We start from the raw sequence: 12709 nt of genomic DNA on the forward strand, positions 1-12709 counted from the left end.
ATTTCCTTTTGAAAAACTAAAATTTATATCGCATTAGAGAACTCACTTTCCCTTACTACTACTTAACTGTATATCTATCTGTGCATGTATCTCGTACACATTCCTTTGCGGAAATACATGTCGGAATGTGCGTTCTGAGTGTATGTATGACCCCTAACCTATGTGTATATTGTGAGAGTTAAGCTTGTTTCATGTTCTTTCTGGCATAGCCATCTGTCTTCCATATTTTGAAGTGAAGATAGCAAATTGTTGAATTTTTATCTTATATATGTATTATGTTGTAGATCTGCCTGCTCTTTTCGGAGAGACTTTTTGGAGGTAGGCTAGTATTTGCACCCCGAAGTTGAAAAACCGCAAAAAACCAACTTCAGTCGACCCACACTGTGCCACCAACGGGGTCCGAACGTAAATATTCAGGACAAGAGTCAAACACGATGACCACGCGACTGCAAAGCGGCCTCACTTTCCCATACAGGTGATAAAAATGTTAAAATTTGATTCAGTAGATTTCGATAACACACATGTGTGTTTGTGTGATATTTCTCTCTCTCTAACTCCTTTATCATGGCTTATTTTTTCTTTTTACTTTTTTTTTCTTCATTCCTTTCCACCCCCGTCATCATGAATCTGGAAGGATGTTCTGGAACTAAGTTTGGATCCCACTCCGCTAAAGAATTTTGGTGCAGCAGGTCCTCTCTCTCACTCTATTTTGCATGCTTCTTCTTTCTTAACCTTACACACACACACACACACACATACATATCTATCACTGCCGAGTCTGTCTTTTATATAGAACACGGTCTTCTCCTTCTCTTCCTTAAAAAAAAAAAAAATTCTCACCATGTTTCTTAAAACATTTTCTTTGAGTTTTCCTCCTCCTCATCCAAGAAAGTAAGCAGAAGGCGACCACGTCCCGCAGTCGCCCAAAGGCAAGGGATTTTTACCTCGTCCATAAATCTCTGAGAGCAGGTCCGGGATCAGTTTAGCTGATTTGAAAGTAAGATTATCTCCATTACACATATTTCTTAACATAGTATAGCTTTAACCCTTTGAGAGTCACTTTTCATTTTCTACAGTATTTAATGAAATTGATAGATGTGATGAAATATGGTGAGAATTTTTTTTTTTGCATACCTGAGACGGAAAATGGATGATGGTTTAGTGGCATAACCACCGCTCCTACATAACATGATATTGATGAATTTTCAAGATGTTAGAGTCATTTGGATAAGTGTTTCACAACGCGGACAATATCAGCTCCGTGGGGGGCGATGGAGTAATTCGAGGGGTGGGGGGGGGGGTAGAAGCTACGGAGCGTAACATAAGATCCTATTTGATAGTGAAATTATTCTTTGATCGTCGTCTTTTTTTCAGTTTACTGTAAAATTCACATTAAGACATTATTCTTTATGTGAATTTTACAGAGAGATCAAATTAAACTTCTCAGCCGATTCCACAAAAAACTGTTCACATTTTGCACATTAACCCTTTGTCAACTGACGGTACTTTAAAGTACCAAGTTAAACAATTTGCAATGTACTAATTAATTGTGTGAAAAACAGTATTTTTGTTTTATTCTTTGATCTTTAATTAGCACTAAAATGACTTACCAAACAATTTACATGATAATTATTTATTATTATCATTGTAATAATACACTATATCCCGCTTATAACGTTCCCACTTTTAATGTTTTGCCGCTTAGTACGACGTATTTTCTTGGCCTCAACTCTAAGTAATTCTCATTTAGATTTCTCGCTTAAAGCGTTTTCCTGCTTACAACGTTTTTTCATGACGGTTTTTCGAAAAACGTTATAAGCGGGATCGACTGTATTTATATTTGTTTTAGCCTTTACTTCTTATTCTACTTTTCATATTAGGTATGTAAAGGTTTAGGGTTTCTAGAAAAATTCTCCATTCGTTGATACTTTCCGAATAAAAGGATTGACTAAATGAGAAAATTCCAAGACACAAATACAAATACAACGCCACAACAGGAAAAATGCCCAACAAGGTGGCTGAGTCGAAAACGTACAAATGGAGAACATTTGTACGTTTTTTAAAACTAAGAAAAAAAGTGAAACTTGGCTTATTCGAAATTAGTCAATTAGAATTTCAAGAATTCCCCCCTTCACTTTCCTATTCAATTTAATGTTAAAATAACCTCTTTAATTCGATCTTTTTTTTCTTCGTTTTTGGATAATTCGAAGTTTCATTCAGAGATATTTCATTCGCAAAATGTCTATTTTTTGAGAATTTCCGGCTGAATTTTGATAATCTTTTCCTTGATTCCGTGGGTTGTTGATCTTTTCCAGAATATAAGATGTGGCCAACACTTAAGAAATTACCATAAACAAAATCTAACTTTTTATTTTTGTGGGTTTAAGAAGCTTTTTTTTTTGTGGATTAATGTTTTGGTTATCAGTTTCACAGACCATTTTTTGTCTTTCCGTGAATGGCTGAAGCTTTACTGTTTCTTGGATGACTTCATTAACACCTGTCAAGAGCAAATTCAAATACCACTACATGGGAAATACGAAAGTTAGTGTGTGTGTGGGTGGGCAATCTCAACAAAGATGGAATGTTCAAAAGCTGGAGTGCTGAAATCCCAGTCACTTGTCAGGTAAAATGAGTTGGAGATTCGTATGTCTCTAGCATTATTACTCGTTTATTTCGGAATATTAGTATAGCTTAGCAACATTTTCTACCACGTCTAAACGAGGGTCATACGCTTGTTTAGCTCTGACAAGGAAGAAAAGGTGGTTTACTTACGGAGGCGGACTTTGGTGAATAAGTAAAGAATAAAGTCACATAGAAATAAAGTCAAAGAAAGCAACAAATGTCCCTGTTACTTGCAGAAGCTACGGACATGTTGGAAAAAATAATGGCTTTTGTGAAGTTCGGAAATAGCGTCATTCACTCTTTGAAACAACTTGAAGTTTTTGTGAAATGCTTAAGAGTATTCAAAGAAAACAAATAAAAAATACAAATTTATTAACTGAATAGTATTCGTGATTTCCTATATATAAATACTAGCTGCAACAACAAAGAATTTTATGTATCTCTTACTATGGTAAATGATAGGTAAAATTCAATAAAATATGAGCTCCTACAGCTCCTCACATACTATGGCAAGTGATAGATAAATTCAATGCATTTTTATGATTATTGGGAATTTATGGTTTTTGTGAGAGTATAGTTGTATATATCCTATATTGATAAATTGGATAAATCGAACTTTTTGTTGTTCCCTTGTGCTTCGCGAATTAACCGAGTTCGACAGTATATTAGAATTTTTTAGAGGATCCTAAGCGTATATTCGTATTTTGACAAATTGACGCCATTTTCCATTAGTTAGCTCAAAATTTTTCAGTGAGTTTATGGTAACAAAATTCATTACCGTTATCAATAAATCAATCATTTCATTATTTTTTGTCAATATTATCATTTTATACCAGCTACAATACCCGGCGCAGCCTGGGTTTTCTCCATATACTTGAGAGCACTCAAGAAGTGACAAACTGTAGCAAGTAAATGAGTAAACTTATCTGAAACGCAATATTAGGGAACCTCGGTAACCAAAGTAAACATTCCAAAAGTCGTTGTTGAGGCTCAAGAAACATTGTTGCCCTACAGTTTTTCGCCCTTTTTTGGCATTTTCTCAGCTCTGGTGAATTTTTAAATTCACCTATCGTTCAAGTCAGGTAAATTTGGCATATATGAAAAATTTGACGACGATCGGTCTAAAATTATAGATTTGTATAGAGAGTACACAGAGAGACAGACAAACATACAGAAAATCAATTATAGATGTACACGAGGATTGAATCCGATATTTGAATCGGATTTAAAACCATTCTTCCACCCGATTTTCCTTGTATCCCCCCCCTCAATAATATAGGTGTTTTCTGATTTATTTGTGAAACTCTGACATTTCTTTTAAATTAGAATTAAATTTTTTTTCATTGCATTGTTGAGTATTCGTTTACGCAACCAAATTCATTAAAAAATGTAGTAGCTGACATACTAACAAGGCTGACAGGGAGACAAGCAAGGCGTGAATAAATTGCGTCTCGAGAAACAAGAGTTACAAGAAGATGCGAAAAAAATATTATTCTTTTCTTCTTTTTTTTCAACAAGGACACGGTATACTTGCGAAGTGTACGAAGGTGTGTGTTTTATATTTCACGTTGGATCAGGTCCAGGTTTCGCGTTGCTTGAAATTCAGCCAGAGCCGTTTTTTTCCCTTTAAGCTTTTGCTTATGAAAATGTATTTGCGGAAATCTCATGTGAGAATAACCACCCCCACCTCAGACAAACTTCAAGTAAATTTTTCAAACTCTTAGTCAAATCAACAGCTGAAAAAAATCAAGCTTATGGTATCGAGGTTAATTAGTTAGATATAAATAAAAAGGGTTGTGAAAAAAATAACTACTCCAGATATAATCTTTGTTATAATGAGACAAAAATCACTAAATTATTTTTCATTTTTTGTTATAAGGATTATTGTTTTTTATCTAGTGCAGGGTTTTTCAAGCGGTGTGCCGTGAGAGAATCGCAGGTGTGCCACGGAAAATTTCAAAAGAAATTAATTCTGAATAAGTTCAAATTTTGTAACAATAAGAGTACAAACGAAAATTGGGGCTCTTATGATATGCATTATACAAGTAATGAGAAGTATATCATACCAATATGGTGGTATATATTTCGCACTTACACTCAGTAAAGTACCGAAGAGCAGAAATTTGAACCAAATATACAACGATGTCATTAAAGCTCAAGAAAGGAGATAGGCACGCTCAGAAATCGTAGCTAAGGAAGTGAAACCCCATACTTTTACAGAATCCGTTGTTTCGTACGAGTCTGCTCTACAGGGTGATTCAGAAAAGATGGGAAAACTTGGAAGAAAATATGAAAAGATGGAAAGATGGGATGGGTAGTAGTACACACAAAAACAAACAATTTTCATGTGCATGGTCTAAAATGAAATGCAAACGTGCTACAAGGCACTACGTAGTAAAACTGAGGATAGGAGGATAAAACATAAGACTAACATATAAAGCAATTTTAATGAATAATTTACAGTAATTTCTCAAAAGAGGGACCGCCAACGGTGATGCAAGAAGAACAGCGGTGAAGGAAGGATTGGTGAACGCTGTGGAATATTCCAGGCATATCGCGAACCTCCACAGCAGCAACCGAAAGTCTTGCAATTAGGTTCTCTTCACAGTCAAGAGGAATCTCATACACCAGACTCTTCAGCTGTCCACACAAAAAGAAATCAAGACACGACAGATCGGGCGATCGTTGTGGCCAAGCTACAGGACCACCTCGCCCGATCCATCGGTTTGGAAAACACGTCTAGATAGTGCCGTACCTCTCGCCCAAAATGGGCTGGAGCTCCATCGTGCTGGAACCACATATGCCGCCGGGGGGGCAGTTGGAACATCCTCCAGCATGTCTGGCAGCACCTCTTGCAGTAATGTCCGGCATTCGCCCTCGTCAAGGTGTTCCGGCAGAAGATACGGTCCTACTATTAGGTGGTCGCCGATGATTCTTGCCCAAACAATGATGGAGAAGCGTCATGTGGATTTACAGACGCTCAGACATGTTTATTGTGGGTACTGCATGCACCATCTCGTGCGAAAATTTAACGTTTGCGAAGCGGCCGTTTCATGTTAGACCATGCATTCTTTGATAAAAATTGTTTGTATTGGTGTGTACTATCACCTCTTAGAGTTTTCCCCATCTTTTCTGAATTCCCTGTATAATCATAAAATTTTTGAGATAAAATATGAGAAGAAATTTTCAATACATACATTCCGCTCAGAGAAAATGCGGTTAATGCCGAGATAATCTCAGCCAATTAAGTATCTATCTGAAAATGTTAGGTGAAGTTATTTATGTGATGTTTGGTATTTATCTGAAAATCTTTTAAATGAGACCGCCAAGTCTCATCAAAAAGAACTAAAAATTCAGTTGGATGAATTTTTTGATATCGATGATGAAGCCCAACCTCCTTTAGTGTCCAGGAAGTATGGTTGCAAAGATATCGCAGAATATTTTTATTTGTTCGACCATCCAAAACAACAAAAAATCAAGATATTAATCGATTTAATCGATAATTTCTTTCAATCGTAATAACTCATCCAAGGATTGTTGCTTGCATTTCGAATATAAATGCAGTTTCCCGCTTTATGTTGGAGGTATAGAATTTCTTACATTTTCGAAAACAAAAAGAACCTTAATATTTTTTTACTGCACTTCTTTCTGTAAAGAAAGGTGCTAGCGGTGAAATCATTATTGCATGAACTGAAAAAATCCAAGTTGGGACTATTTAATTTATTGATCATTTGGAAAATAGGCCATTGCAATCAAATGACTTATCTACAATTAATTATTTTTCTAGAAAATTGCTTCTTATATTCTCATATATACAGAGCCGTACGCAGGATTGACCTTTGGAGGGGGCAAAAAAGGCTTGGGGGCACAAAATTTTTCTTCCCGAGAAATTTTCAGTTACCACCATTCAAAAGCATTTAACTTAACAGTAATTGATTTAAATGGAATATAAAAGGAATTTTTTTCTTTCGATATATTAAATTTTTTTACCGAAATAGTAATTGTTTTCTGATTTTTGGTTCAGTTTAAGGGAAGGGGGGTTCGGGCCCTCTGTGTACGCCTCTGCATATGGAGAATTTTTTATGCACGGATTTTTATTTCAAGGAAGAGTAATATCAGTATTTTATGAATTGAAAAAGAAATTTAGTACTAACCTTTTTAAATTTTGCAACATTAGAAATTAGATATGCGTAATTCCCAAAAGCTTTACGTTATGTTAAGAGGTTTGGTGTAATGAAACTTCATTTACTAAAACTTTCATTTAAGTGTTTCAATATAATAATAGACACGAAAATAATGAAACTAATATCTAACTACAAAAAAGAACAAGACAACACGTCTTCAATTGTTAACGTCACATTTGTGAGAAGCTAGTTCTTTTTCGAATGAAAAATATAAAAATTGAAAACTGATCTCACACAACTAGAATATTTGGAAGAACTTCTAACTCCGTATCCTAAATTTGACGTTGTGGAAAATAAAATATTCTACAAAAATGTATGCTCAGATATGTAATTGAATTTTTTGTTTATGTTTCAGGAAATTTCAATTGCCTTTTTATTACAATATTTATTAATTTTTTCTTCTTCAAAATCTCACTTTAAGTGTGCCATCTAAGTTCAACTTTTGGTTCAAGTGTACCACGAGACAAAAAAATTTGAAAACACTGATCTAGTGTGTCAGTGACTGATTCTTGGGGATGGATATAAAAAGTAGAATACAAATAACTCTTTCGGCATCTTTCATTCCGAAGAAATAAACGAAAGGTTTTTAAACCCTTTATCTATAAATATGAAGATGAATCATCGAGACGTTAAAATAAACATGAATAGAAATGTAAACAAACAAGTTGGGTGTTTTGAACGTTTCAACTTCTCTTTTCTTATTTTCGTTAAATATTATGGTGGAGAGACAAGTGGTTTCTTATTATTAAACTATTCGTTTTTTTTTAATATATGCCATTTTTCAACCCAATTTGCCTTTTAAATGACATTAAAGGTCTTAAGCCGGGATTACACTATAAAAGTTTGATTAAAATATATCCCAAAAAAATCAACCAATAAGCTTGTTGGTTACATTTGCTCGAATGTAACCGATACTCTTATTAGTTGCATTTTTATGAAAGAACTTTTATAGTGTAATCTCGGCCTTATATAGATAAGCAAAGTTTGTTATTTGAAGTTTTTAAGATAAACTGGTTTACAACTGTTTATTTTGTTTTATTTTTCTGCGACAAAAAATTTTTTGCAATGAGATTGGGGATCATTTTTCCCAAAAAAAAAATTAATTTTTTAACTAACGGTTTGGTAGACAAGAGCCCTCGCTGGAATTTAATATCCCTTTCATTTTTCACCCGAGCATTCATTTTTCGGAATTTTCAAAATTTTGAATTTTTTTTAATTCAAAAAATGCATTAAAAGCATAAATGCCAGAAAATTTTTATTTTTCCAATGTTCTTGTAAAGAAATAATTTACTTTGTTCAAATTTTTTTCAGCCAAGATGATGCAGGATATATATTCATCTTCACAATTTTTCCAGAATTTTATTGGCAAATTTCATGTAATGAATTTCACTTTTTCCGGAAGTCCTTTTAAAAAGAACCATGAAAGTTCAATTTCAAGTGGTGCCCTCTGATGAAAGCACCCAAAGTTCATATTCACCATATTTCTAACTCAAAACTTACATAACCAACCCACACTTTTGCGGTACTGTGGTCTTAAAGAAATATACCTGATACTTCTTTCCCATGCTCGATAACACACAATATAGTAAATAGGCCTACGATTATGTGGTTACAGATTTTCTGTCACCAAAAAAATTTGAAGAAAAGGCTTAAAAAAAATTGTTTTTTTTAAATTGCATTTAACAAACATTAAAATTTAGGACCAAGAATTTAAACAAAGATTTGTCATTAGGATGGTTCATTTGTTAATCTTTCGTAAGCACGTGGCATCGAAAATGAATGTGATATGTGCCTTAAATTGTTTCTTTAAAGACATTCATTCCTTCCGCAACGTCCTAATACTACACAAAAAAGAAAAAAAAAAACCTGAAAACTTATTAATGTTCTAATTTATCATAGAACAAATTTATCAAGTGACTATATAACGACCGATTATAAAATGTCTCTTTGAAAACCACTCAAATTCATTCATCAAAAGTTGATAATTCTTTCCTCTATTACAAACGGTGGTCGCGTGATCATAGTGACGAACTCGTATCGCGGAGACCAGGGTACGAACCTCACCGGTAGCACAGTGGTGGTCGGCTGAAGTTCGTTTTCTGTGGTTCCCAACTTCAAGGCATGAACACGAGCCGATCTCCCCTTTAAAAAGACTCACCACGGGAAGCAACAGGCCTGCAACGGTATAAATTTTCCACTTCACTCACAATTTTAAGTAAAGAATTCAGCACCGGAAAATCAGACAAACACTAGATACGCACTGAGACTTTTAGGTACACACGCTTTGTTCCATACTCCACCGCAAATCTGGGCTGGAAGAGATCTCGGAAACGGGATAAGTCCGCTGGCAGAGCTCTGGTGTTCATTTACTCGGTTATTGCAAACGGTAAGGAATATTCCATCCTTTCATATTTTTTTTTAAATTAATTAACTCCTTTAAGATCACGGATGAAATATTTTGTCAAAACGCCAGTGGAATAAATTTAATCTAGTTCTCCGTGTTTTCTTTCTTCTCTCCTCACCGTAGCAAAGCTTTATTGTAACCCTATGAACCGAAGTTTTTTTACCTCCCCGTTTTCTATATACTTCGGTTAGAGATTTTTTTTCCTCACATATAATGTATCTTTCTACTCTATACACGTAAGAGCAAAAGAGAACACGTAGGGGGAGGGTGGAATGAGACTCTAACAACAATACTTTCTTATCTACTTATTTCTTATCCCTTTTCTTAGATTTTTTCTTTTCGCTTTTGCCTTTCTATAACGTGCGGTTAGATTAGGAAAAGTTTGCTAGATTTATCGCCGATTCGTCAAATATTGAGCATCCGAATTAGTTGCCAACAGCTTGTACGTGAAGTACGTAATATATGTAGTTATAATTAATGTTACCCAGTTCTCAGCTTTATATAGTCGTAACTATTCATCAGAGGTTATGGACCTTTGAGAATGTCAGAAAAAGATTGGGAAGAATTTTTAAAAAATCTCCGAAAAAAAGTGAAATGGCGACGCGAAATCACCGTGTTTGTAAAAATTTCACCAGTGAAATATTTCTTGTAAACTAGCCAATATTTTTTCCTCCTTTCAATGCGCTTTCAATTAACTTTAACACCGCGTTTGAAGTATCTCTCACTGAAGATACATTTTTAATTACCATTGACCTGCACGTAAGCAGTCTACCCAAAAAGCAAATTTACGATGTGCGTGGTGATATGAATTTGTGATTTGTCTCGCATAGCAAGACGCACGAAATGCCTGTTTGCTTCAACTGAACATTATGAGAACTTGTGGAAGTTATCAAAAACAAGATTTATTATTCTCTCATAAAACACAGGGAGGAATGAAGGCTAGCACTAGGATAGTTTTTCTTAACCAGGGGTCTACGGACCCAACTCCTTTTTGGGTTTTCGGACAGGTTATATGTATAGAAGTCCATGAGATTGGATGAGAAAACAATTATCTTCTTGTTTTTAAATTGTTTCGTTGACTATTATTCTATAAATGGGTCCGTCACCTTCATCTTTCGACAGAGTGGGGTCCCTGGCATTCGTTTCATTGTCAGAAAGGGTCCGTGGAATGCAAATGGTTAAAAATCCCTGCACTAGGATCACGAGTGCATGAAGAGCGTAATAAAATTTATTGGAACACGATCCTTTCAAAACGTGAAATTAACATTGGTTCAATCTGATTTCTGTACACCATTCGGTGATTACAAATTACACGGACGCTCTTTCTTTGGCAAATCAAAGCAGGGCACGATATCAATTCGATGGAATACCGGTATTAAGAGGGTATTTAGATCCCGTAGGCCAGTGGTTCCCAAACTTTTTGAGCGCGACCCCCTTTTGATCAGAATTTTATCGATGAGCCCCGTCATCACATAGGATGACAATATGTCCCAGTTTCCGGGACATTTCTGATCTTTTCGTTAATGAATGTGCTTTAATTTCTATAATCAGTGATGAATGAAATTAAATTATTTTTCTATATTTAGTTAGCAGAACTGTTCTATAAATGAGATTTCAAACCATTCACCTGTTTTTTAGACCCGTAATTCATTGTACTACTGTAATTGAAATACCAAAATCATTTTTCCAGTACAGTAGTATTTTCGATTATAGTAAGCACCCGCTGTACTCCGCACAATGTTTTTAACCTCCGCCCTCCTCCTTCCCGAAATGTTTTAGTCCTCCCAGTATTTTCAATGACTTTACTTCTTCATCAGAAGATATTCATAAACGACGTACTATCGTGACTAATTGTCCATAATCAACAATGCAAACATTTACTCCACACATTAACACATATTATTCATCATTCTGTGTTTTTAACTTTTTAAAATACATAAAAGTATTTTAAAATCGATTAATTCTTTCTGAATCCCCCCCGTACACATATTAACTTGATCTGCTGATTATTATACATATACAATTTAATAAAATTACATAATGCGATACATGTATCATAATAAGTAGAGTAAGTTTAGCTGAGGTACGGCGTATTTTAGTTTTGATATATTTTTACTTACATTGCAAAAAATAAAAATAAATTTCTTATTCGGATGTTTTCATTTTGAAGAACCTCTCGCGACCCCCCCCCCCCCCCCCACCAGGGGATCACGAACCACACTTTGTGAACCACTGCCGTTGATGAAGATGGAAAATGTTTGGTTGGTGAGAGAATATTATGTTTTTTATGTTTGCGAGCCCGACGTCATAAAGTCCCTGAAAAAACGTTCCCCTTTTTCTCACAAAAAATCTGATCACACCAGTTTACAAATCGTTGTAAGCACGTCTGCTTTTATCCCATATAACATCTTAAATTCATGTTCGTTAAAAAAATTAGACAGCACTGTCGTTCAGTACGTCACCATCTTCAAACGAATGAGAGTCTCAACTTGATCTTAATCGTAAGATTCAATCAAAGGTCTTTGATTTCGTAAATAAATGAGAGCGCACGTAAATAAATGAAAGCACGTTCAGCCTGCTCTAGAAATAAATAATTCAAAAAAGAACTCCTACACATTAATTTTGAAGGCACCTGTCGTTTTTAGCGAGGACATTCAAAGGGAAAAATGTAGCCGCAGAGATGACATATTGCTATCTAGATTCCCGTTCTTATGCACGCAGACTAGTTGATCTCTGATGGCGCTCCGTGGTAATCAGATACTTCATCGGAATCCTCCACCTGGATCCGCAACGTTCGTCATCTACTTTTAAGCAGTGGAAAAAGTCAACAGCTGTCCTTCATCTTTTGCTGTTTGGAGCATTTCCAAAACGAGGATTTTTCTTATTTTTATTTTTCTCGATGCTCGACCCTCTCTGACTTCTCTCACTGATGCCTTATTATTGATATATATATATATTTCCTTGGAAAGCATGCGATATTTATATAATTAGCCTTTAAAAAAACTAGCGAAACCATGTTGACTGTAGAATAAAACACACATGAACCGAAAGATGATGAATTGATCATAAATTGCTATGTATTTGATAATAATTAATCTGGCTTATGAGAAATACATCTCACATGGATCAATCAGTTGAAATAGTGTTCAAATTATGAGAAGTAACATTTTCAAAGATTCTCTTATTTCTTTAATGTTATTATTGCTGAGATGAAGACATTGTTGACGATAATACTGCTTGACAGGCTACCGTTCTCGAGAATACGACTTAAAAATCAACTGCTGTTGATAATACCGCTTGAACAGGTACTGCTGATGATACTGCTTAAATAGGTACTGTTGATGATACTGCTTAAATAGGTGCTGTTAATAATACTGCTTGGGACTCTTTCTAAAATCATTCTTGTCCAGAAAACTGTTTAAAAAAGAACTTTTGTTGAGGACAAACTGTTTGAAATAGCATTATTGTCGAGAACAATGTGTGAAAAGCGATATAGGGA

At 34.9% G+C, this 12709-nt stretch overlaps 1 protein-coding gene across 1 annotated transcript in view; it reads left to right on the forward strand.

The window, feature by feature from the left end:
- The first annotated feature begins 661 nt into the window (after positions 1–661).
- The window catches only part of LOC149089885 (uncharacterized), a 29644-nt gene continuing 17596 nt past the window's right edge, over positions 662–12709 (forward strand). The window contains exon 1 of the mRNA XM_089254317.1: positions 662–997. The gene's annotated coding sequence lies outside the window, so the exon portion shown is untranslated. The remainder of the gene's footprint in view (positions 998–12709) is intronic.

Source organism: Pholcus phalangioides, unplaced genomic scaffold (genome assembly GCF_987345545.1).
Source record: "Pholcus phalangioides strain wild (caught in Gottingen) unplaced genomic scaffold, Ppha-v1.0 ptg000001l_1, whole genome shotgun sequence".
Classification (NCBI taxonomy): domain Eukaryota; kingdom Metazoa; phylum Arthropoda; class Arachnida; order Araneae; family Pholcidae; genus Pholcus; species Pholcus phalangioides.